This window comes from Lissotriton helveticus, chromosome 12 (genome assembly GCF_964261635.1).
Source record: "Lissotriton helveticus chromosome 12, aLisHel1.1, whole genome shotgun sequence".
Taxonomy (NCBI): domain Eukaryota; kingdom Metazoa; phylum Chordata; class Amphibia; order Caudata; family Salamandridae; genus Lissotriton; species Lissotriton helveticus.
In genome coordinates this window covers 546,840,721-546,861,632 of record NC_136073.1, presented here as the reverse complement: position 1 = coordinate 546,861,632, position 20,912 = coordinate 546,840,721, and the positions used below count along the sequence as shown (strand labels likewise).

Below are 20,912 nucleotides of genomic sequence, written 5' to 3'. Positions count from 1 at the left end.
GACTGTTCTTCTCTCTCATTGGCTGACCTCTGTCTCACTGATACTCCCCCCTTTCTCTCCCCTCGGTCTGTCACATGCTCTGTGACTCTCGCGCCATCTCTCGCCTATCACCCCCTGCTCTGACGGTCCCTACTCTCTCTCATTTCTCCTTTCCCTCCATCTTTCTCCTCTCTCTCTCTCGCCATCTGTTACTCCATCCCCACTAACACCCTCTCTCTGGCAGGCTGTTCGTCTCTCTCATTCGCTGCCCTCTGTCATACTGACACGCCCCTCTCTCTCTCCTCTGTCTGTCACATGCTCTATAACTTTCCCGCCATCTCTATCTAACCTATCACCCCCTGCTCTGTCGGTCCCTTCTCTCTCTCATTTCTCCTTTCCCTCCATCTTTCTCCTCTCTCTCTCCCTCTCTGGCTCTCTGTCTTTCTCGTCCTTTTCCTCTCTTTCCTCCTGCGCTATCCCTCCATCTTTCTCTCTTGTTTTCTCTCTCTCTATCGTGGGCAGACATGGACGGAAAGCCAGACCCGTTGGCTTTCCCAATGCTCGGTTTTGTAATATTTGTTATATTACATTTTGAAACTTTTTGGTTGAACTCTATTCATTATTCCACATATGATGAAATATGCTGCAAGCGAATGCAAATGTAACTATGCAGGAAACGTACCGCACTCACAATCACACACGTCATTACAGTGGCCCCGAATGTAAGGTGCCTCGAAGGCTGTAGTAGCCAGGAGTGGCGCACGAGCGCCATCCATGACGTCCACGTGTTAGTGCGGGGTGCCGCGGAGCCGGTGGCATGTAGTGGGCCCCTGGGTGTCACCCTGGTATGTGCAGTAGGTGCACAGGTGTGGTTGCACGGCGCTCGAATCAGACTCTAGGCGCCTTGATGTCACATGGCATGTCCCAGCCTATCAACCTGTTGCGTCCTGTGCTTTGGTTTGCTGCAAATGTCACATTTGTTGAAAAAGGACCAGTGGTGTGCAAACTGTAGGCAATTTTCAGAGCGTGGGGAGCAGCCGTCAATGTTACATCACTGAAATGATCGTGAACAATCCAAGAATCACACTTAGAACACGAATGAGCCACGCCCACTCAGTATGAGAGGGATGGTTTGGGAGTTTGGAGCATCCAGTCGCAAATCCATCACTAAAAGATGGCGCAGTAGCGCCCTGTCAATCACAGTGACGTACAGCACATTCTCCATTAAATTGGCCACTGACTTTCCATACAGTTTCACTGATAAAACTATACAGCAGACAAACGATCATTTGTGGAAAGCGTGTTTCAGCGAATATTTGTCATCTGTGCGTCACAAAGTAAAGAACTCTGAAGTCTGAATCGATTAAAATCTTTATTTCACTTCCGAATTACAAGTCCTTAATTTTTAGGTTTTGCTTAGCAATGCGTACGAAGTACGCATGCGCTAGCAAAATCTTATGCTTTGCTCTGTGGGGTCGGGTATCCGCCCCCTCCTCCCATTGGCTAGCTCCATAAATGGAGGCTAGCCATTGGGAGCCGGATCTGTCCGTCAAGGCCGGACCAGATTCGGGGGCGTTCGAGATTTTTTCCCTCTCCGCCTCTGCGATGTCTTCATCGCGGCGGTGGGCGGAGTTTCGTTTTTTTTTTTAATTTGTTTGTTTTTCCCATTACGCGGCCGACCGCCGCTGGAGGAAGTCGAGGTGAGTGCTGCCGTTCCCTCCCCCCTCCCGCTGTCCATGAGCCCCCCTGCCCACCTCTCATGTCGTCTGTGCCGTTCCGCCCCCTCCCCATGTGTCCGTTCCGCTTTCCCCCTTCTCTCAGGTTCAGCATGCCCACCCCGTCATGTCGTCTGTGCCGTTCCGCCCCCTCCCCGTGTGTCCGTTCCGCTTTCCCCCTTCTCTCAGGTTCAGCATGCCCACCCCGTCGTGTCCTTTTATTTGTAGATCATCGTTGTGCCCATTTGTTAGCATCTCCTCACCCCTCCCTCTAAGCTTGATACCGCTATTCACGCCCCACACTTTGTTTGTCACCCCACATCTTCGTCTCTCTCAGAGGTTGTAAACTGCCCCTTTTCTCAGCCTGCCATGCTCTAATTACCGTTTCTCAGGGCCATCCGCACTCCCAGCATGGAATCTTTCCCCCGCTCTCAGCCCGTCGCACCTTGCACCCTAATTCTCGTCATATAAATAATCTCACCCCGCTTTCAGGGATTCACCCATTAATTTCAGATAGTACCCTCTACTCCCTGTATTATTTATTCCTGCTTCAAGTGAACCCCCACCCTCCGTCTACAGCACCCCTATCAGCCTTCTTCTCTTTCTGACCGAGTCCACTTTTAACACCATCTGCCTGTTGTCTTAACATGTCACCCCTTTCTCCCACCAGTCTCCCACTCTCCTTTGCCCCTTCCATCTGTTGTATACGCCCCACATTTTCAGTCTGTCTTCTGCTTTGCACCCTCCCCCTCCGCCCCCCCCCTCCCCCTTTCCCACGTTAGTTCCTTCTTGGCTATAACGCCTGGGCGGCACCCCACGACCTAGCACTCACAGGGAGCAGCGTGACGTGTCACAGTGCTGCTTTACTCGATCATTTGTGTTCGTGGTGCGGGAGGACAGGCGTGTACACACAAAGTGTCCTGTTACCTGATACTTGCCTTGAGTGCTAACTCGTGAGCAACCTGCTGTCGGGAAGCTCTGCTTGACTCGTGGCCAGCAGAGGTGGCCGGGATTATCTGCCACGATATATTACACCTCTTGCGACAGTAGTATACTGCATTGTGCGTCCCTCAGACCTGGGTAGCCCGTAGCAGTGGGGGCAGGGGGGAGGCGTGCCACCATTATTGTTACATCACCTAAATCATAGGGATTTGGAAAATCCAAGTGTAGCAAAGCCAAGGAAAGCGTTTTCCTTTAGAGCCACGGTCCCTGGTTCGATCCGGGGTATTTGCTAACTGATAACACCTCCGTGGCATCTTTCTGGAAGGGGGGGGTTGGGGGGGGAGTTGGTGTTTACTCATTGCACAGGCCCTATGTATTTTACTCTCTAGGGGCTCGCAGCGTGTGGATGGGGGCTCGCAGCGTGTGGATGGGGGCTCGCAGCGTGTGGATGGGGGCTCGCAGCGTGTGGGGGGGGGCTCGCAGCGTGTGGGGGGGGGCTCGCAGCGTGTGGGGGGGGGCTCGCAGCGTGTGGGGGGGCTCTGTGTGTGGGGGGGCTCTGTGTGTGGGGGGGCTCTGTGTGTGGGGGGGCTCTGTGTGTGGGGGGGCTCTGTGTGTGGGGGGGCTCTGTGTGTGGGGGGGGGCTCGCAGTGTGTGGGGGGGCTCGCAGTGTGTGGGGGGGCTCGCAGTGTGTGGGGGGGCTCGCAGTGTGTGGGTGTGTGTGGGGGGGCTCTGTGTGGGTGTGTGTGGGGGGGCTCTGTGTGGGTGTGTGTGGGGGGGCCCTGTGTGGAGGGGCTCTGTGTGGGTGTGTGTGTCTGGCATTTGCGAGAGATTAGGCTATTGCCATTGTAAATGACAATGCCATGTATTTATCTGTTTTCAAAAATGTAAATGTAAATGTAGTATACTTGTAAAGCGCACAGCTGCCCCAGCAACGGGGCGTCCCGGCGCTGTATAACTCTGGGGAACCCGTCCTGGCTTTTCCTGTGGGATGGTCCCTTGCTGGGAGTCCCCAAGGTGGAGCCAGGCATCCCCGGAATTGGTGGGGCCGTTGTGGAGATTAGGCAAGCTAATGCCCAGAGTTGCCGAGTGGAACCCCTGATTAGAGTAAGCACGGAAGCGAGAATTATCGAGTCCGCTGACCAAGGTCCACGACCCTGCCGCGTCGGGAATTGAACCCTGGTCCCAGGCTGACTTCTGCTCTCAGGCCTGCCACCTCTAACCAGTGAGCCACACTACTCCACTCCACAAAACGAACACATAAATAAAAAAGTTGTCATTTACAATGCCAATAGCTCTAACTTTTACAAAGGCAAAACCGTTGCATTGTAAATGCTTGTTAATATATGTCAGTCGCCACTAAGGAAGGCCTGCTGAGTCCAGGAGGAAGAGTGCATTACATTAAAAAGTGTGGACATACAAGTGCAAGCTTATATGTCCCTATAGTAGCCTCGTTCCACGAAGGGCCACTATCGGTGTTCAGGGGGCCATAGGAGAATATGGGCTGGCACCCAGGCACCCTAAAGCTGCCAGCTTTATTATGGTACCACTGAAAAGGGTCATATTTGGTATCAAACAACTTGTCTCATCAAACCTGACATGAGTCCCTGGTCGGATTTGATGTGATGTGCTCCCAGGTGGCTGGCTTAGAGGTTGCCCTCCTGGCTGCCCCAGCCTTTCTAGTGCCCTGGCTGGTCAGCCTGCAGCTGCTGCAGCAAAGACAGGAATCTGACTCCCCTGCCAGGAGGTGTGAACACATTCATGAGTCAGAAACACAGGCCTGGCCGGGAAGAAGGTGACAACTCCCTCTGTGGCAGGATGGCTAGTGAAGAGGCACATGAAGGCAGTGAGTTTCAAAGTTTATGCCACCTCTAACATGTATGCAGGCTGCCTTCCAAAGGGAGAAATAGCCATCCCTCTGCCCCAGGCACATTTGCACCTGGACATGGAGGAAAATTAGGTAGTCAGCAGGTGTACATCTACAGAAGGCTAGTGACACCCCTAGGTTGCGCTATCCGGTCTGTACAGCCAAGGAAGGTTGCTACCATTTTTAAAAAAGTGTCAGAATAGAGGGTTCTGGGCAGCAAATGTGGTACACTCCCTGAGTGGGGTCACCTCAGAGGCACATTAGCTGCTGGGGCTAGTAGCCCATGGGCTACTTGTACCCACACCCCTAATGCCCTTAAATCTAGGATTTATGGGGGAACCCTGGCACCAGAATTTCAGATTAAATTCAATTTGCAATAAAGGACAAAGGAGAGACCAGAGTCTTCAACTTCAGGACCTATATAAAGCAAAGGCAGAATAACCTGCACCTATGGCAACCGCCCAGCAACTGCACCAAAGGCTGGTTCTCCCAGACGGAGGGACCCCTTTGAGAGCCAAAGGCAACTCCAGAACTCTCTTATACGAAACACACTTGTCTCCTGCAGGTAAAGCACACTCCCGGAACCAAAGAATCACTGGCCATTGGGCCTGCCGAGGGAATCGCCCAAAAGTAAATGGTCAAGTGCATTGCGAGAAATTTAGTCCTGAGCTCCAGCAAGCTTCAGGGGTCTTCTGTTTTTCCCCTGACTCCCAGACATCGAAGTAACTCCAAGCTGAACTTTCCACTGCCAAGGCTTGTTGGCAGCCAGTTCGGCTACCATTTCCTTTAACGATGTGACTCAACGGAATTCTGCAGCATCTTCAACTCACCACCTTAGTGACGCCGTTGAGTTTTTGCATCGGTTTCCTCACCAGCACCTTTAAGTGGTAAAACCATCTCCCCCACGGCACCCGTTTCAGCACCGGGGACAGCCAGGACAACTCTACACCACGGCCCTACGAGCCAGGTAAAATTCAACAGACCGTAGTAGCCTGGTCTTGGGACCTGCATCACCTTAACCCCCAGTGTGTTCCACACACTCGGCCTGCAAGTAACCGATTGTAACTAGCGCTTTTTCCAATTGACCGCAACGTTAAAGTTTTGCAGTAGTCAATTGCACAGATTTATTTTTCATTCTAAAATCCATAACTCTGGTTATACTCATCTGATTGTGTTCGTTTTGGTGTCTAAAGTTATATAAAAATCTGCTTTATTTTTATTAATTGGTGTTTGATTTCTCTTAAGTCATGACAATTACTTATCATCCATGTTGGTACTCTGAGATGCTTAACCCATGTTCCTCTAGTAAAGCCTGACTGCTCTGTGCCACACTACCAGGACGGAGCTAGGGATTTATTAGTGTGAACGCAAACAACCTATTTTGGGTATTGTGAGAGTATTAAATAGTGAAGCCTAACCAGCCTCGCTGCATAATGCTCCACTTTCCTACACTGCTGACTGAATAAAACAACAGCATGCATGATGCACCAATCTCAAATTCATTACAGTATCTACTCAATGTTAAGAGCAATGGGCTTTGCTGGAGATATACACAGGAACCTCACACAAGTGCTGCATCTTAAAGCATCATGGTGACAGGCAAAAATCTACAAGCTGTAGCTTTTCTCCTATGATTTCTGTAGATGCGAGTCACAAAAAAGGCCAGGGCTTTGGAGAGAAACCACCCAAAAAAATTAGATTTTCATGTACATCAGAAGTTTCGCAGTCATTTGAAAATTTCCCAGTTAAAAGTTGCTTTTAGAGTGCAAATACACTCTAATCTTTTTCTCATGTTTTTATCTGCAGGGAAACAATGTATTACTGTCCAGGATATCCATTCCTTTACACCCCTGCACTGTTTGGGTGTCCTTCGCATCCATCTAAACACCCATGGCAGCATAAGCGGTCTCCAAATGTGGGTGAATAAATTGGGCAGGAAAACCAAAGGGGAGATTTGTGAACACCCACAAAGTTCATGTTTTGACTGCTATTCAAACGCCCACATTATTTCTTGCAATCACACAGTTTACTAAAGTGTGTATATCTCTATCTCTCTATATATCTATATATAGTGTCATGCTGGGGGATTTACCACACAACTAAATTTCATTGATAGGTATAAGTGTCCATAGATCCAGATTCTGTGAATAAGGACTTAAAAAAAAGAATTCAACATCAAATTTGCTATCACTCAAGTTGAACTCAGCATGCGAAAAGAGTAAAAAATTGCTCCTCTTTTCATGAGTCTTCACTTTTGTTACAGCATCAAAATAATCTTTCCACTTCAAACTGTATTAGTATAAACCTACAAGCTGTTAACATTTGCAGTGTGCAGCTTTTTTCTATATTTGTTCTTCTCTGATATTTCTTTGCATTTTATTTCAATGCAGGGTGCACGCAAACCGAAGGCCCTCTACAGACAGCAGATCAGAAGTAGACTGCCGGTGAGATAAAAGATCCGTAGTGATTTTGGTGAGACCTGCAGGTAAGCGGTTCGAATCCTGGCAAGGCCAACCAAGTCTTCCATCCCCGAGATGTTTGCCTGGAGTGCCACTGAAGTAGGTAATAACAATGTTATTTACAGCACTTAGAAAAGGCACGAGTAAAGTTTGAAGCACTATGTTGTTATAGCTTGCCCTCCTGAAGTTTATATTCAAACCAATACAATCCTCCTAGGGTTCGCGTCTAATGTTTTGGTAGTAGTTTCTAGAGTATAATTCCTGGCAGGCACTAGTCACCCCCCCCCCCCCCCCCTTTACCTCCCACCACCTCACAGACGTGCTTTAGCCTAAATTCTGTTTTTCTACCTCCAGTATCTCTAGCTACATTACGCCTTTTACAGTCAAGGCATTCCGCTGTGTTTACGTGAACGTATTACCATAGATGGCATGTAAAGTGTTCAGCTGCTGAAGTTTCCCACTTATTGAAAATGCTTTCCAATACATTTAAAGAAAATATTATTGCTACACACGTAATTACACATTTTTGGGGGTTTAGAAGGCTTCGGGCTACCAGCTCCTCCATTAACTCAACTCGCTGTTTTACTTTTCAAGTGTCTCTGCTGGAATGAAGAACTAATAATATTTACTCTGTCCGATAGTAAATCAGGCTCGCGGCTGTTCCCAGCAATTCGTCTTCCTCGGTGTAAAACGCAGACACGCTCAGTGTTTAAAATACCTCGGAACGACTCCCTCAGAAAGCAGGCGGTGTCAGCGTTCACTCGGATGCGGTGTTTGTTGCCCTGCCGTGTGTTTGACGCAGTTTAAATATCTGCGCGCTTCTTCAGAGCGATTAACGCCTGTCGTTGTCCTTGGCTGCGCAAAAGGTGCGCATAGCTAACAACTCGGGCAAACTGACCCACGTGGAGGGTGTGGGGGCAGAGCCCACCGCCAGCATGAATTTACAGACAACATCTGAGGCCTTTTGACCTGCTCTCTCGTGACCAAGCGAGGCTCCTCGTGTTTTCACCCAGACTTGACTGCAGGGCTTGGCTTGTACATCTTAATTCTTAATCCAAGCCGCCTGTGTTGGTAGCAACATACCTGGGGGGCGAACTCGAAATTTAAGGCCCCAGAATGACAGGAGCTTCGCAAAATAGCTTTGGAGGAACCGCTAGGGACAGACGACTGTCACTGGCACTCATTATCAACTTTTGCCCCAGTTTGTGAGGCAGTACAGGTGGTGAGAGAGAGACCGGCAATGTGATAGCTGGGAGATGGCGTGGGTTTGCGGACGATGCTTTAAAAGGTGCACCCACTCCCTGTGTTCCCTCTTCTTAGCCCTGTATCTGACCATGCCTGTAGGCTTAGACCCTTAGCTTTCCATGGGCACCAGCCTTTTACACAGGAACCCAATCCCACCAACCTCTAGGTCATTCCCACACCTGAAAGATAAAATATCTTGTCCCACAATTTCCCTTTAGTCCTTTAAATGCTTTGGCCTGCAGACTTCTCACAGCACTTCCCGCAGAGAAAGTGAAGATATCTGTGGGACTCCGCCAGAAGGATCCGACAGAAACCCTCACGCTTTTCTTGAAGCGCACCTCAGATGTAGGAACCAGGACCATCGGACCACGAATAACTATGAATGCGGCTACCAAGAACAACGGGGTGGCACATCAGGTCGCAGAAGATAGTTAGGCAGTTTCTAGTCTTCTCCTGCTCTAGGTAGTAACTAGGCACTGGTGGCGACACAGGAAACCCAGCTAAGTCACACCCAAGAGGACACAGTGGAGGGGACAGCAGTGTTAGCAATGCTTCCCTGCCAGAGGAGGAATTCTCTCCTCATGCACGTACAATGGGGCACCAAGCAAAAGTCCACACCATAAAGGATGTCACTGGTGGAGACGGGCGAGACCAGGGGGCATTAAAGAGGGCAGCAGGTGGGATCTAGCCATTTTTGCAGTTACAAATGGAAAAACACATAATTTCTCAGGAAGGCGTCAGCTATTTAACTGAGATAACTGCTATCATCTCTGGATTAGCTCTGGTAACCCAAATTGTGTAGACAATAGCCTTGCTACAAATATTTCCCACAAAAGATTTTTATGTCGGTTAATAAAGTCACCTGTGCACAGCATGGTTATTATTCACGTTTTCACAAAAACCAGGGGCGGCTATACCAGAGGCTTGCGGTCTCTGGAGGAGCTCAGCTACTGAAGGCCTTGGTGCAAGACAAGCCTCCTTCACAGTTGGGTAAGCAGGGCTAGAGATCCAAGGCACTTGAAGTGGGACAAGTGCAATACAGAGAATTGTGAAGAATGGCCTTGTGGTCAGCGGCAAGGGTGCAGGACCAATTACAAGCTGCAGCAAGCAGCTCTCGCCAATAGGAGTTTTGTCCCGAAATGGCACATGAAACCCTGGCCACGAAAACCAATCAAAGATGAGACCACGCCCTGTGCCTACTGGTCCTCCTACTAAGCACACCTACAGCCGGTCAACAGGGGCAGTGACACTTAAAACTTGTTTTGCACAAAAGAACGAACAAATAGGTTTGCCCATGCGTCATTTGTCTTTAAAACCCGACTGTTTTTTGTAATTGTTATTCTGACGAGCCCAGTCATTTAAGAAGCACTGTATGTCTAGTAACGTTCACTCAGTCTGGCATTATAAAGTACCCAATAAAAAAGAACACATTTATTTTTACCAGTGGCCAGGCGGTACACAGGAAAATGCCATAAATAAATGGAGGAGGGGGGGGAGGGACATTGAAATAATTAAAAGGGACCTGGAACAGAAAGTGGAGGGCGGGAGTATCGACTGAGCCCAGGTGAGGCTGGAGAGCGCGAGGCCGTGTGCAGACCGGAGAGATGAAACGAGCAGCCCCAGTGGCCCGGGGGTCTTTAACGTCTGTCCAGATGAATGAATAATTATGTGTTTGTATCGATCCGCCTAGAGTCTGGCAACAAAGAGCTTCCATTACTGGTGACATCACCTGAAGCCGGAGTCCGGCGCTGCGGCAGTGACTCACTGCCTGCTGAGGTCAGGGGGGGTGAGGACAGAGGCGGCTGCATAGGACAGATGCACTCGCAGCGCTTCCAATAAACTTTTTAAAAGGAGATGTGGGAAGTGAGTCATGTGATTGGTCATCAATAGTCACGTGATTGATGATCCGATCACGAGTCTTCCCCAAATACAAGGGAGCTCTGCAGAGCCTGGAGACCCATCTCCGTGATTTGCTAGGTAACTAGGTTGCCAAATTAAAAGAGAAAAAAATAATACAATTTGACATTTCTCGGAACAAACTACTTGTATTAAGACGCTGCCTTTGAAATATACATTTTAGATGTGCACCAGAAGGCGGCAGGCACTACCAGCGGACAAAACGCATTCCTCTTTCCACGATTCAGAGCCGGAATGCGTGTTCTAATACCATGCTTTAGTTCGGGTGTTCAACGCAAGGTGTGATTCCTCTGGTTCAGGGGAGCTGTCCAGAGTGCTGTAAACCACACACAGTTGGCCTTTCAAATCCATAAATGGAAACTGTGTTCTTATGCAGTGCTCTGGTAAAATGTTGAAACCTTTTACATTGTATCAATATGCTTTCGTAAAAAATTAAATGCGAGCTAACTGGTCAGCATGAGGCGGCCGTGCGTTTTACGCGCCTTTCATATCCCCGCGGTGACGCAGTGCGCTCCCCTGCAGCTGCAGGCGCGTTCTCTGAACAGGTGTTTAATGAGCCTCGCGCTCAGCCGGCCTCCTGGGCGCGCGCTCAGGGGCGTGGCTGTAATTAGTACAGCCGTCAGCCGGTGCAGTGGTACCAGGAGGCATGGGTGTGAGAGCCAGACAATCACCGGGCCCCACCACCACCACGCTCCGTATGGCTCTCGCTCCATAGTTTGAGTTGGGCAATAAGTGGGGGCTGGTTACAAGCCACTGCCACAAGAAATGCCGAGAAAGTGTACCAGCAGCCACTGGGAGAGGCCGTGAGACGCCCAGCCTACTCGGTCCGACGTCACTCCCTCAGCACATCAACAAGCATTTATTAAGAATAATAATAAAAAATAAAAATTCGCTCAGTTTACTTTAACTGGTATCCTGTGGGTTGCTCTATGGCAGCTATAGGTGCAGGGCTCCCAGAAAAGGCTAGATTATTTGCTGCACCAAGCTTCCGGCTCTGCACTGCTGTGCTCCTTGACAAAGCATCAAGAGCATTGGTCATATTGCTTCCACTGAAATGCAACAACACTACAACTCCCAGATACCCCCATGTTGTTAAATAAAAACCTAGAACTGGAAACACCGTGTGTCCCTGTGACAAAGTCTAGTCTGCTCATAACTATAGTATGAGGCCATGCCAAGACAAAGCATGGCATACAAATTACATTGGTATTCTTAAGGGTGTAGAACAGAGATAGAATGTGTAGTAATCACACCACAGCGCTGGAGAGGAAAAAATGGATTTGACGATTTCGAAGCGATTTAAGACACTCCTATGTGCGTGTGAGAGCTCTGGAGGTGGAACAGACTTTTTTGGGCCAGAGAGTATCGACAATCAGTCACAAGTTTTGACCTGTGAGCTAGAAATTGTTTTTTTTCAGAAAATCAGCAGATTATACAGCAGATGATAGTTTGTGTCGCAAATAAGGAAAATCCACAATCATGAGGAAAATCTTCAAGGCTGCAGAATCACTTAACTCCAATGGCACTGAATATAGTATATGATATGCCACCCAAATAAATGTAGACACTAGAAGCAAAAGAAAAAAAAAAATTCCCCACACATATCTCTGGTTTAAAGTGCAAGCGCCGCAGCTATAGGTGTACAATATTCAAGTGCACCTGTATAGTGTGTGGTCTTTTCGTTTCACTGGAATCCACAACTCCTACTCGGAGCTTTGTTCTTGTCCCCACTCAATGCTGTGGCAAAGCTAAACTTGAGGGAGCTCCCCTGCAAAGTACACGGAAGAGGACCCCCTTACCCAGCCCACTACTTACCACTTTTGCTGAAGGGGGCGCGCAATGGAGCTTGCCCCGGGATTTATGTTATGGCACGGTCTCAATGAAAATAACTTTTTAATCCTATGTTCGTTGCCTCACAATTTCACAACCTCAACTATATAGAGTAGGGCCTAGGAGAATTGTGGGAAGAGTCCTGGCTGTTAATACGAAGCGCCTATCATAGCTTTTATCATTGGAAGTTTGGGTCCCCAAATCTCTCAGTTTCTTTAGGGACCAACCTTCTCTCTTCACCCAGATATAAATCTCTGATTTAGGAATATTTTTCATATCCAAGAAAGTGTGAATCATTCCCCTCATATTTTGTGCTATGGTCCATGGATATAATCTGTGCGACACACAACTCATTCTAAGACAGATGGCTCATGATTTCCCACAGAGGGTTACATTCACCTATTCTTGGTCTATTCTGCTGCCACGATGCAGCATAATCACGTTAACACATTTGGCCAGTTCCAGCTTTTTAGCCTGTAGCACTTTGCGCTCAAGGACTTCCGGTGCAACTACCTATTAGTTTGTGCTTACAAGCCCCAGAATGCTGTTGGCTAAACAGCCATGACTACTTGGGGGCCATATCTGAAGTTTAACTATTACAGGCCATTGTGTTCCTATCTTGGGGTTATCAAATGACTGAATTTAACGGCACAAGTTTTTTAGTCGCTGATTTTCCTTTTCAGGTGTACAACAAATCGGTTCACTTAAAGTGAACCAATAATACAGTTCCCAAAATGCACCGATTTGTTAACTGAAAGTAAGGACTGATTACTCAGATAGCACCACCCACCATCACGTTTTAAAAAGAGCAGCTGGTTTTGTAGGAAACCTTGCTTTAGAAGTCTCACAATTTGTTGGAAATGAGATCTCTGGTTAGCTAGGGCATGTGCCTAAGCTGGGAAGACACCACCACTCTAGTCAGTGCAAGGGAGATGCATGCTGAAGATAACCCCTGCTCACACCCTTGGTAGCTTGGCACGAGCAGTCAGACTTATCCCAGAGGCATTGTGTAAAGTGTTTGCGCAACACACTCACACAGCAGCGACACACTAGGCATACCATAAAAATAACTCCACACAAGGTAATATAAAAATAGCCTTTGTATTATCCATAAAATACATTAGAACACCATCAAATATATACACTGTGCTACCAGGCACTTCTCATGACTTTACAGGGATTACATAAATCATTAGGCCAATCGGGCCACTGTCATAACCATTACAGTTGTCCTCGCCCAATAGCTATTGGTAGGGACTGGACATAACACATTGTGCAGAACAATAATTAGCAGTACGCTAGAGTCAATACCAGTAATGTGCACATTTGTGTACTCCTCACGGGCAGCGCACCCCTACATAAGGGCACAGGGTATGCGCATAAGGCAAGCTCCAGTACTCACAGGCACCAGAGTCATGAAGCCAGTGGGTAGGGCACCGAAGTATTTGCACCCCTACCCCAACTCTGCAGCCACAGTGCTTTAGCAATTACCATGTGGGCTGCATGGTATTTGCAGGAACGGCACCTCCGTCAAGGGTTGCCACCCAGTCCTGCTCTCTGATCATGGGTGCCTCCAAGTAAGCGAGATTCCACGGGTAGGGGAGGCCCCCGCTGGTGGAGAGACCTCTCTGGGTCTACCGCATATAAAAAGCTGGAAATGCGACTGACCAGCTGTCGTCTCCAAAGAAGGGAAATGATTAGGGCAATGTTGCAGCGTGTCAGGAACCCTCTGGGGTCCCGCTGACCGCTGGGAACCAAAGGATTACAGTGCCCAGAGCTGCATCGCCCTACTCGGTGACGTCGAACCGGTCGCACTGCAACGCCAGTCCTCGGCCTCCATCTGTGGCAGATCAGCACACCAGGGAAAGTCCAGATGGTGGTTCTTCTTGGCAGTCCCCTGGACAGGTGCAGTTCCAGTCAGTTCAAGAGTTCCAAGCAAGTTCAAAACAAGCATTTCCAATGCAATAGGTCTCGCATTTCCGAGAGTTTGAGCTATTGGCATTGTAAACGACAATCGCTTTTATTTATGTGCTGTTTTTAAAACAGATAAATACATGGCATTGTCATTTACAATGCCAATAGCTCAAACTCTCGCAATTGAGAGAACTATTGCATTGCACATACAGCCCCCCAAGCTTTGTGTACACTTGTGACGTGCATGCTAGCAACATGCAAGGTATTAGGGAATGTGGAATAAGTGGATAATACAATAATTGATTGCGAACTACTTCAGCTACTCTCCATGGATATATTTGATTCCCCCCTCTCAACAGCTAGTCACCAACTGTTTGGCTGCAAGTAATTGTTTGCAATCACGGGTAAAACATCCACACACTCGTGCTCTCTCTAAGCAAATTTAAACATTTTAAACGCAAGCTAAAGCGTATTTACATGCAGGTGATTTAGCTAGGATCAACATTTCTGGGGTGTCCTCGACCTGCCAACCATCACATGGAACCCAGACCTCGAAAGATCTATAAAGTAATCGCATTTCTAAAAAAAAACAACATACATTCCAGAGGGGAAAACGCATTTTTGCAAAAGAACTTAAAACACATACTGAAAACGATTAACACAAGTCCAAATGTGTGTGTATGTGTAGAGTGTTGTAGTGCCTGCACGGTGTCAGAAACTCATTTGTAATACTTTTCACCCCATTACCCCGAGACATCATGTCTCACACATTGGAGATTAGTTGCACTCTCTGCCAGACTCATTTGACTTTTCGCAACGAGGTTCATACCTTGCATTCACGTTTTCTAGCACGAGCCCTTGGTAGGAAGCCAAAGAATTGCAAACATATAAACTGCTGGCCATATACATCAGCGATCAGCAGTTGGAAGCACAGTCAAAACACTTTTCAGCCCTGCGATCGACCCAAAAGTGCTGCTCCCGTAACACAAGGGCTGCCACAGCTGTGCCTACAGGCCTTTTACTGGCGGAGGTTCCAAATCCCTGCTCTGGAGGATCAATCATAGAGGAGTAGAGGGGATCTGTAGGCATTACCTTGGCGTTAGAACTGGATCACAGAATAGATGAACACCACACCCCCACATTCAAAGGAACTGACCCCGCTACCTCCAGTACACAGGGACTGCTGTTGGAGGAAGTGCGGGACACGATCAAACCGTCTCTCTAAGCGGATTCCCTGGTCACGTTCCCCGGGATGGACATCCTACTTCCCTAAGCCATTCAAACGCTCTTCAACTGCTTCAACTCTCTGCCATTCGGACATCATCCATACATGAGAAAAACGCTACTTCCTGGGACTGTAAAGGATGATCATCTGTCGGCCCCAGTGTACACATACCTGCCGTAAGCCAGAACCAAAGGAACAGCAGCGGCAGTGCGCAAAACTAAAGTACTAACCAGGAAGTCAGGCATCCTTGCCCGTGACATGGGCGGGGCCTGTGACGCGGCCGGAAGAGGCCGGTGTTGGTCGTTGATGCGGGGCTCCCATCATGGAGGGAGAGCCCCGCGGTAGCGTGAAGATCCAGAGAAGTGCCCCGCGTGTGGAGATGCGCCGGAGAAAAGGAGCTCAGCGAGGCGACAAAAGAGCACGGTGAGTGGAGGGGGGATATGTGTGTCTGTGTGTGCGCGCGTGAGCCCCGTGAGTGGTGGGGGAGGGAGGTGCATGTGCGTGCCTGCCTGTGTGTGCGCGTATGCCTGAGGGTGGTGAGTGTGTGCGCGTGGGAATGTGTGTGCGCATGCGTGACTGTGTGATTGAGAGAGGCTGCGAATGCGAGGCAGGGGAGGTGCACGGCGCCGTGCGCGCCCTCGAGGAGGAATCTGAGACAGCGAGGCTAGTGCCTGAACGCTGTCTCACATTCCCCCAAACACGCCGGCAATAGGTGCTTCGCTGCTTCGCGCTCGACCTAAACATGGGGTCACAGCCCGATACTTATAGGGAATCAGTCTTTGTTCTCCCCTGGCCCAGTCCAAACCAGTTCTGGGGGCCCTTTGCAAGTCCACAACACTCACCAGTGTAAGTGCTGGCCCCAGACACACCAACAGAGAGCGGAGTCATCATTGTGGAATGCAGGCAGAGCCCTATTCAAGTGCAGGTACTATTCCTTCCACCACTTCAAAAGCAGACCAGGCCTATTCAGCCTAGTGCCGACTCATCCAGACTCTCTGGAGCCGCTGTACATCCCCAGCCCCCGTCACTCCAAAGCCAGACACTTAACACACAACAGGCAGGCACAAAGACACATCGTACATAGAAATGCCCACTTCTAAATGTGGAATTTCGAAAATAGTGATAATAAATCTACGAACACCAATACGCAGCATTTATCGCCACTATAGCAAACTTGATCATGCTACCCCGCTCACGTCAGGAATTACTACTGAAACACATGTCAGGGAATCCCCAATGCATCTTTATGAGAGGGCAGCCTCACAGCAGTGAGAAACCAAATAGGCTGTTTGCCACTACCAGGACAAGCCACATGTCCTACCTTTTATCTACACCGCACCCTGCCCATATGGCTAGCTAGGGCCTACCTTAGGGGTGAATGATATGTAGTAAAAGGGGAGTCACAGCCACATCACAGCGGCAGTAAACTGCACGCGCAGGCCCCGCAGTGGCCTGAGATAGGTTTGAAAGGCTACTTTGGTGGGTGGTGCAAGCAACGCTGCCAGCCCACCAGTGGCCCGAGTATAGAGATACCACTGTACAAGGGACTGATAGGTAAATTAAATATGCCAAACCGGTGTAGACCAATCTTACCAAGTTTACCATAGAGAGCACATGCACTTTAACACTGAACAGTAGTGATAAAGGGCCCAGGGTCCTAAAAAACACCAACAGGTCAGAAAAAAATACAGGAGGAAGACAAAACATTTTGGGATGACCCTGCAAAATGGGCCAAGTCCAACACCATTCAAACTTAAAACAAACACTTTGCCATGGCAGAATTAACAATAGATATATGGCAAAAAAATGAAATACTGAATTTGACTGGGCCAAATTATCCTGCCTAATGTTTCATTTATTTCCATATTTGTCAAACCTGCAACATAATTTGGTCCTCCATTGGGGTCTAATTCCAATGGCCCTGACTATAACAAAACCTTACACATGCAACCAGCACACATCTGTTAACCCACATATGGGCTTTCTTTGGACAGCCAACAGCATTACGTACCCAACTAGAACACCAAACACTATTGTTTACAAACCCACATACTAAAAGATCACAGCAGACACTGTGCTCTAGACAGAACCCCTTCAGCATAAAGCTCACAAAACATCACAGCCATATAGTTAAAAAAGTGCTTTCAAATTAATGGCTTTTTGTGCACCACACCAACATGCACTCAAAACACACATACAAGTATAATGTTACACACACCATACTCTAGCACCTAGTAAAGTACCTATTATAGCAATATATTCACATGCATATAATGTGTCTTTCTGCAGTCCTGCACCCTATTTTGAAAAAAAATATTTTATGTTCCTCAACCGGGTGTGAAAAACTGATCTTTACTTAAGACTTGTGATGGTCACCTCTACTTTACAAATGTATCTGCCTTTCCTTTCCATCTGCTGCATGATACTTCTCTCAAAGCACAACCTTCTGTAAGCCACATGCACACTTGCCTATATCTCTATTAAAAGTATTTCTGCAAATTGCCCACACTATATTTCAAAGACTACAACCCCTACTCCCTTTTTTTTTAAGAAAGTGAAACCTCTGCAACCCAACACTACCTAACCTCCTTTAACTAATCTATTAACCCCACCAAATGTCAGAATGTACTCACACATCCCCCTTCCACAATAATTAACACACCTAACTCCTATTACTTAAATCTACTGCAAACTGACTGAGGTGAGTGCAGAGCATGGCTTGCTTAAGCACACACAAGACTTGATACCAATAACCAACAACACCGGTCACCGGACGAACCACTAAACTTGGGTTGCGGAGCAGCATGCTACCCAGCATAAAGCACTCCAACGCCTCTTAAAAAGTAGCAAGAGCTATATAAACGTGATACAATACACATCAGAAGACTACGATCTAGGTTGTGATTCCTATCTAACAGCTCACAACCAAACACAATCAAAATGTTTTTCTTCCACCCAGTACAACATGGGCAATTGGTTCGGCCCACTTCAGCTAACTTTACTGTGAGCGACAGCATTATGCCCTATCACAAGGAGAAAAGCCACACAGAAAGCAGTTTCCTTCTGTGCCAGGGTCTACTATGGAAATGTGTGCGTTTAGCCCCTTCGCTGTCCACGTCGGCCAACGGCCGTCGCGAGCACAACCTCTGCAGTGCTGCACATGTCAGTTGGCCGGCGCAAAACCGCAAACCGCGCTGCAGTTATAGCACCTAAAAGACATTTTTGCCTTTATCCCATTTTTTTTAGGTTGACAAGGGCCCAACAGCTACCCCAACAAACACGATTTACAAACCTATGACTAAACAAGCACTGACTAAGCCCAAAGGCTGGCACAAACAGACCTATTGGTTTTACCAATGGTAGTTTTCTTCTCTTTCTGGTAAATATAGTCCTGTATTTGGAAACAGTGCATGGCCCATTGGAGGGGTGCCTAGTGGAGTTGGTGCCCCACCCGTAAACGTCCTGGTTCCTTTTGTGCCCAATTGCAGGCAACAATTGCAGTCAGCAGAAGCAGACACTGCCCTTTCAGCCTGGGAACATTCATGTTGGTCCGGTTTACATTATAAGGAATTTCTTACTCTTGCATTCCCTCAGAGTATTTGTTTTTTTCAGGAAAGTGCGTTTCTGTGTTTTTTCATGCAACACATTAATTATGTATAGTGCTCAATGTGAAAAGATTTGCTCCTATGTAGCTGTGCGAGTACTTGTTAAATTGAGAGCAGTTGAGTTCACGCCAAACGCAAAGCAAACTTCACACAGTGCCTACCAGTGGGTAACAATGACGTTTGGAATAAATGCTCATCCAATCCTTGGCCTCTCTGCAGAGTGTACAGAACAATGGCCAGGTGTGCCAATTGTAACGGTTTATATATTTGAAAAAAAAAAAAGGTAACCAGCTGCCAGAATATTGACAGGGTGAAAGTTAAAGAAAATGCAGTGTGTATAGGTGATTGGATGCATTGGGATAAGGGGAAGTGAAGAAATGCAAGGAAATGCATGCAGGAGAGAGGGATGAAGAGGAGAGAGAAGACAAGTTAGATGTGCAGAATGAGTGTTACAGAAATATATGGAGAGAAAAAGCCTGCAAATGTCCAACAAAGCGACTGCAGAAGAGAGTGGTATGGAAAGGAAAATGAGTGTGAGCGACTAACAAAGACCTCCTTCCACAGACCATAGTAAAGGTTTAATTTACAGCCTGCTTAAAAAGTGCAAATAACTCTATATATTAAAGCATGCTCACAATCTTCATGATTGTTCGCTATAATTGGCCTTGCCCGAATCATCTGTGGCCTCCTGCGTGCCCCGCCCTAAAAATGACGTCTGAAGACGCCACTATTTTCATTAATCCTAAACTGTGAATAGAAAATATGGATACGATGAGCTGCTCACGCGGTGAAGCTCGAGAATTGGGATAGTGTCCTAGTGCCATGGGCCTATCTGGAAGATCCAACCCATCCTTGCACATGCAACCCCGCACCGCCGCCCTCTTCCCACCCCACCCCACCACACCACACCATCCAACCTGGGAGGACTTGAGAACTCGACCCGAAGAAGTTTTAAACTATGGGTCTCTGAGATGCCTGTTGAGGAGGCCCAATAGTGAGATAATACACCGCCCTCCCCCGCACACACAAAGGAAAGCGCCTCGTTTCTGCGGTGCCCCCCTCCCTCGCAGCGCTTACCGTGACTAAACGACGCCTGTCGGTGCGGAGCCGGCAGCTGCAGACAGATGGGGAGCAGCTGAGCACTGATTGGGTTACAACGAGCGTCTGCGGAGGAGGCAATTAACGAGCACGCGGGCCCCACCCTCCCCTGCGCGAGGCCGGGGCGCGGCGTCACCAGGGCGCTCACACCGCGGGGGGCAGCTCACACACACACTCACCAGAGGCCAAAGAAACAAGATAACCGTTCAATTAAACCTCTCAGACACCTACAAACACGATTACCGCGGCTGCATCTAATGCCGCCCCCTCCCCACTGGCTCAAACTCTGCTGTGGGGTAATTATTCCAATTCATCAAGCAATTGCATTAATTAAGTGAGCGACAGTTTTTTTTTTTTTAAATGAAACCACTTCCAATGGGTGGTTCGACGTCGCTTTTTATATAAAGTTATTTAAAGTTTTACCAGAGAAAATGTTTGCTTAAAGGAGGAGTTTTTTTTTTTAAAGAAATCCAATCGAGCGCACGTGAGGGCTCCCTCTCAGCTGGGGGTGTGAGAGGAAGCGTCGACTCCTCGGGAGGAGACCGAGCAGAGAACAAAGGAGGCTGCGGGAATTGGGAGCCGAGGCTGCATTCCGCCCCATCGCGCCTGCCTTCCCCCGGCTCATAAAAACCAATATATGCCCCCCCCTGACAGGAATAAAGTGCACCCCCTCTCCCATAGAGGGATGCAGGCGGACGGTACCCACCGTGTGCAGCGAGGTGAACTCCGGAGCGGGGAGCTGCAGGGAGACGGTGCGCTCCCCTCCTCGGCAGAGCAGAGACTGAGGGAAGACAAGGGCCGGTGACAGCTGCTCCCTGCCCCCTCCCTCCCTTTGCGAGGTGCAGAGGCGCCCCTCCCCCACCGCTCTCATTCTCTCCCCGGCATCTGCTCTTTGTGAAAGTGGCAGCCTGGCCCCTCGCCCCTGCCCCACACTTTCCCCCGCCCCACACTTTCCCCCAAGACCAGATACCATGTATTGTTCAGTCCTATTTTCAGCCCAATCTCCTGGAGTGACTGCCTGACCGCTGAGTGTGTGGTATTTGTGTGTGTGTGTGTGTATGTATATGGATATATATATATATTTCATAGTTAATTTGGATAAAAAGGAAATCCGTATGT

At 48.4% G+C, this 20,912-nt stretch overlaps 1 protein-coding gene across 1 annotated transcript in view; it reads right to left on the bottom strand.

Moving 5' to 3' along the window:
* Positions 1–20,608, bottom strand: part of LOC144797629 (uncharacterized) — a 43,190-nt gene extending 22,582 nt beyond the window's left edge. The window contains exon 1 of the mRNA XM_078668322.1: positions 20,500–20,608. The gene's annotated coding sequence lies outside the window, so the exon portion shown is untranslated. The remainder of the gene's footprint in view (positions 1–20,499) is intronic.
* Between the last annotated feature and the right edge of the window lie 304 nt (positions 20,609–20,912).